At 33.1% G+C, this 6664-nt stretch overlaps 1 long non-coding RNA gene across 1 annotated transcript; it reads right to left on the reverse strand.

Annotated features, from left to right (window-relative positions):
• Positions 1-270: 270 nt before the first annotated feature.
• On the reverse strand, positions 271-6369 carry LOC115227398. The gene is made up of 3 exons (XR_003883113.2): positions 6257-6369; positions 4148-4185; positions 271-363 (listed from the first exon to the last, which is right to left on the reverse strand). It is a non-coding gene; the product is annotated as an uncharacterized LOC115227398 (long non-coding RNA).
• Positions 6370-6664: the final 295 nt, after the last annotated feature.

Genomic DNA, 6664 nt, shown 5'->3' on the forward strand with positions numbered 1-6664 from the left:
ACAATCACCACATATAATAACTTTTAATGATAGCTCTTTTTATGCTTCTTTCTTTTCAGAATCACTAAGTGTATGTGTATTACTAATAATCTCACACCAAAATGAAATATAAAAACCAACTGTACAAAAAAGAAAAGGGTATGTAAAAACATTCACAGAAAGCATTTAAAACGTTGCTGCTATACAAATACATTGCCGAAATCATGAACTGATTATTCAATAAAATTTCTACAGACAAGTATTATCAATAAAAATATTTAAAAGCATTAAAACATTACCTTTGCAATTTTCTGATCATGTTCTACAAACTTTACCTCACCAAATGCATCACAGGGATTTGATGCCTCTTCGTCTCTAAGGTTTCTATCAACGACAAACAAAAGCCAAATGAACAATTGGAGTAAATTTGTGATGGGGAAGGTAGAAAAGGAAAATGACAAAATCAAAGAGATAAAGAACAACTCCAATGAAAAATACAAATATTCACAGATATAGAGATATAAATCTATGCACAGAATGGATACTTATCTTTCAATTTAGTTGAATAAACCATGATTAATTTTAAATAAACTTAAAAGGAAAAGCAAAGAAACATTTTGCCATCAGAAGTAAATGGAGAAAAATGAGGCACACTGGGGAATAGTGATTCCACATCTGGGATGATGCAGCCCTTACACATACAGGTCTCATAAGACCACATCAATAAAGAAAAACAGGTGACTCATCTGACTGGCATGAAGTCACTTACCAATACACACTAAATTCTGACCTATAGTTGTGCTGTGTCCTCTCTTTGCCTTTTTTACCACTACTACAATAGCCTCTGCTCCACAGAACTGGTTGCTCTCTTTCCACCCTATCCAGGTACCACTGATACACACATCTCTTGTGTCCATTTGACTTGATCCCCACACTAACAATATAAAAATTGAATTAAGTAGGTGTGAAAAGAAACTGCATGAGATGTCCGGTAGTGTGTCTCCTTTTATCACTCTCTCTCTCTCTCTCTCTCTCTCTCTCTCTCTATTTGTTCCCCTCTTGACCATGGTAAGATAATGTTGATCTTATTGGATTTATTCCCCTTGCTTACTGTACAACTAAATTCATATGAAAGGTAATATTGGGTATGTGTATTTGTCACAGTAAACCGTATCAGATATTATTTCTAATGTAGTTCCTCAATATATTAACAGTATTATCATTATTGATAGTATATATTCATTACAAATAAACAAATCAGAAAAATCTATTAAAATTTATGTTTTAATATACAAAAATATTTTTATTTTGAAAATTAGCATTCATTTTCTATGAAATTTGAAAATATATGATTATAATTATTATAGTTATGTAACATTACCTGATATTACCTGGATTGGCAAAATATATGTATTCTCAGCATTAGCCAACATAGTAATTGATAAAAACTGTTTCTTAATTAATAATAATTTATTGGTGAGTAAGAAAAGACAAGCTCCGATGAAGGCTATGCTTTGCTGAGGAAATCTAATTAGACTAAATATGTAAACAACAAGATCATTAGCGGTCAGAAAAATACCATGTGGTATTAGCTTCAAGTATTTATATTGAGTTCAAGTTTTACATTGCTCAACCTTTCATTTTTGTCTTTCTGGAGTTGGGGAGTCATTAAAAAGTACCAAAACATGTCAGTGACTGTTGCCTGCAAATGCAAAGGTCATATCAAATTAGTATCAGACACTGAGCCAAAGTATTTATTTCATAAATATTATCAATTATTTAAAATTTCCTCAAAATTTAAAAAATAATGGCAGTACAGTTATGAGCTGGCAGAATTGTTAAAACATATTACTTTTGATACTTAACATTCTGAGTTCAATTTTTGATGAAACCATCTTTGTCTTTTGTCCTCTTGGAGTTTGATAAAATAAAGTAGCAGTCAAGTGCTGGTGCTCATGGTATTAATTTAACCATTCCCCTAAAAATTGCTGGTCTTGTGCTTAAATTAGAAACTCTTTTCCATCCAGATAAGAGTTAGTAGATAATTTCTCTCACATCTCTATCAATAGTGTATACATGATGTGATGGCTATTATGACTTTCCCATGATGCAATTGTTTTAGATTCAACATTCAACTTCAGATCAAGTCATTTGACAAACAAGTACAACATTAAAATTAATGGTTGTATTCATCAGTGAATATTTACACATGCATTCACATATGTGCATGCACACACATTCATGCACACCACACCTGTGTACGGAGTTGGTCAACATGCTGTTGGCATTTACATTTCTCCGATATCCCATTCATCCAATAAAAGTCTTTGTAAACAATGATTGATTTTCTTATAAAGGCATCAATCCACAGCCATAATTAATCCCTAAAGGTGAATTTTCCAGTATCAACCCCTAAAGGTAAATTTTCCCCTAAATTTTTCCTTTCACTTTTTAACCCCACTCCTTTGCTTAACTGTCCCCTTATAAGTATTATCTCCCACTGGAATTAAAGATTATTTCTTTTTTTATCCAACTCCTTCCCTCATATTCCATCCACCACATACAAGTGCACATACATATTCACACTGCTTGAATCTTATACTTACCCTCTCACGCATATACATTATATAGTGGCACACATCTCTCCACACACACCTGTTGCTATTTACTCTTTCCTTATTTCTTTTTCACCTGAGTTCCACATGAACATCAACCACCCATCTCCACTCTCCTCTGCTAGAAATCCCATACCTACTAACACTTCTTGTATCCAATATCATGATGACCATCTATAATAAGACATAGACAATCCTCATCTCCTTCCCTTAATTTTCTCTTTCCCTCTCCCCCCTCTCTCTCTCTGTTCTTCCATTTGCGCATGGCTTAATATACTGACTTTGTTTATATTTCTCATATTTTTGCTTCTTTGAATTCCTTTTGCTGAGAAACACAAAGATCTCATTTTCCCGTATATTGTATTTCATGCATTAATCCTGCTTACCCCTCAGTATCTTTGGAAGCAGAGGAAACTGGAATCTATTGAATTATTAAATAACATAAAACGACATTTTGAACTTCATCCCAAACCTCCAAAAAGTATGTATTTGATGTAACCTTTGAGACTTACTCATATTTAATATTCTTTTCTACTCTAGGCACAGGGCCCAAAATTTTTGGTAGGGGGACAGTCGATTAGAACGACCCTAGTACGCAACTGGTACTTAATTAATCGACCCTGAAAGGATGAAAGGCAAAGTCGACCTTGGTGGAATTTGAACTCAGAACGTAAAGACAGACGAAATACCGCTAAGCATGGTAATGTTTCACCCAGCATGGTAATGTTTCTGCCAGCTCGCCACCTTAACTCATATTTAATACTAAATATGAAAATATAAATATAGTGAATATAACAATAAATGTATGATGAGATGGCTATCATTCATCATCCGTGATGAAGTCATTTTACGTTCAACACAAACTTTGGTGAAGTCTCTTGCCAGAAAGTAGAATTCCAAAATGAGTAAATCTTACTCTCTTTGTGTGTGTGTGTGTCTCTCTCTCTTTCTGTATCCCTCTCTCTCTCTTTCTCTCTCTCTCTCTCTCTCTCTCTCTCTGTATGCATGAGTATAATATGAAGTATCATTAGCATACACTATGGATTTCCCACTGAGTTGATTTACAGCAATCTGATCCTTACAAAACAGAGAAAGAAATCGATATCATAAACTCTAACTTCTTTCACCAAAAAAAAAAATGAGTCTGATTGTTAAAATTATTAATACTAGAGCTGTCTTAAAAGAATTAAGTATACAGAAATGATGAATTCTCATTTTGCCAACCAAATTTTTTTTGAGCCTTCTGTTGACTTTTTTCCGCTATTGATAATAACACCAGTGATCTAATGGTGTAAGAGTTTTTGAAGTGTAGCAACTTAGTATATTTCAACATATTATGTGAAAACTTATGTATAATCAACAATCAATTAATTTTAAGTTATCTTCATTGCTTGTTGTTTTGGGGTTACTGACATCCCCAGAAGTTTTTGTCAACTAGTTACTTGGATAATCTCGGTTGACCAAAGTTTTTCAACTCACTATGTAGTATAACTGAAATCCTTCTACACATGTACTTATATTTATCAGAATTATGAGCTTATTGCTTGAATTACCTCAATTTTATGTTTTCCTGAATCCATTTCTTTACATCCTGAAAATAAAAAAAATTTAAATTTGAATGTTTGAAGGAATGATGGAGTTCCAACATCTGACATTAATTCTATGACAGAGAATCTCAAAATTTACAACAAATTATAGAGAAGACATATAAACAGTACAAGACACGAGTAAAGCCAAGAGTATCAGGTGGAGATAATCTCATCACTATTAATACAGATACACATGATTTCAGTTTGTCTTATTTACAATTTTTTGCATGGTACACTGGTTTTGACATTGGACTGTAATGAATGAAATTTTCTGGATAGAAACAGTGCCACATCATGATAACAGAATTTTGCTTAACCAGTTTAATCATTTGTGTAAAACTTATAAGCCATGTCAGACTTACAAAGATATGATTATAATCTATTGAAAAGGTTGCAGGACGCAGTGAAAATTTTAGAAAAATAAAGAAGGAAATGAGTGAAAATTTTACCGGTGAGTTTGTCAGATTATAAGGCACTAAAAGAGAATGACTCTCCCCAGACACAAGAGAATAGCTCTAATATATCTTTAAAAAATGACTAAAATGAATGGGAAAATGAATACAAAGGACAGTTAAATAGTTCTGTTTATTTAATATTTTATAGTCTCCCGCCCCCTTGAAAGCATATTGCACTTCCAACCTGGGTAACTTTTTAACTTGAATTCACTAAACATTCTACATTTCCAAGTGCTAAGTTTTGGAAATGGAACAAATATTCCATAAGGTTTCTGATTATTCATCTCTACAAGAACATGATTTTCATTCCATACAATACGTTCATGATAGAATAGAACTTAAAGGAATATGGCACTGTCAAAGCCAACAAAGTCATCGAATGTTAACCTTGCTCTGTCTTTGATGCATTTTATACGTTGACAGATCTGACTGAGATAATGGAGGTATACAGAGAAGGGTAATATTAATGATGAGTCACTGGAAGAAATGGTCAACTGTGACGTGAGAATGCAGGGTTTAACAAATAAAATTATGGAAGATCAACGGAATTGTGATATACAATAGAATAGACCTATGCAACAATGTGTCAGCACAGAAGGACAGATGTCTAACTGATAATGATGATATTTAATATTTATCATATTCATAGTTTTATATGAAGCACGTGACAACAATTTTATAGGAAGAGAAATACAAATTTATGATAACTTCTTAATTCCCTTCAAGCAGAAATTGAAACAAGGAATTGAAACTGGGAATTGAAACCAGGCCAGTGTCTCAGTTCACTGGATGTTTATCTTCCAATGTAAGAGGCTAAGGAATGTCCAACTATAACTACATTCTTCAAAGACTTTCTTCCTTTGTTTATGAAGTCAGTACCATCCAACTTTCATATTATATTCTGATTATTTTCCTCTTTTTCCCCCACTAAATAGAAACCATGCTAATGTAGACATTGGAGCTCAACACAGTCCTCCAGATGTTTGGATCCTATTGGATTGTCCAACCTACGTTAGCAAGGAAGATGGCAGTTAAATGATGATACATAATTGTGTGTATGTGTGTACATATATATATATATATATATATATATATATATATATTCTAGCAAAAACTGTCCGATGAACGGCAACGGGAAACTCAGAGTAACAGGTTATGTTGAATTTTTTGCTGCTTTAAATAAAGCATTTTACACTACCACTGGTATTTGAGTACTCTTTTTTCCACCTTGTTTCACATTTATGTGTTTACTCCGGTATATATATATATATATATATACACACATATATAGGGAGAGACAGACAGACAGAGATAAATGCACACGGATGTACACAGCAGCATCTTACACATACTGACAAATAAGTATGCACACACACATACACAAGGTGCATAAATTTCCCACTTGCTATTCCTGCCTAAAGTGATCCTTCGACTATCTCCAATGAAAAAATTTAACAAACAAGCAATAATTATATTACAAGAATTCAAATTATTAAAACGATATTTAAAATACATTTTTATTTAAAACATTTTACTCTTTATCCTCTCAAGAAGAAAAAAGATTTTAAATTTATTAATTGTTCACAACATGAAGTGATAAAAAAAGATATTATCTTACTTCCCAGTGAGCTTCTCCTTTAAATATTAGACGTTTTAGAACATCAGGTTTGTTCCATTCCAATCCGAGCCTCATATTTTCTATGTTGTTCTTTGCTGTAATATAGATTTTACATGAAACAGTCTGTTGATATTAAAATGTTCTTGTGGCTGTGTGGTAAGTAGCTTGTTTACCAACCACATGATTCCGGGTTCAGTCCCGCTGCATGGCACCTTGGGCAAGTGTCTTCTACTATAGCCTTGGGCCGACCAAAGCCTTGTGAGTGGATTTGGTAGACAGAAACTGAAAGAAGCCCGTCGTATATATGTATTACACACACAAACACACACACACACGCAAAACACACACACACAACAGATACATATACTCCCTCACATATACGCATATACATACTCACTAAACTCGATA

The sequence above is a fragment of the Octopus sinensis genome, unplaced genomic scaffold (assembly GCF_006345805.1).
Source record: "Octopus sinensis unplaced genomic scaffold, ASM634580v1 Contig03017, whole genome shotgun sequence".
Taxonomy (NCBI): Eukaryota; Metazoa; Mollusca; class Cephalopoda; order Octopoda; family Octopodidae; genus Octopus; species Octopus sinensis.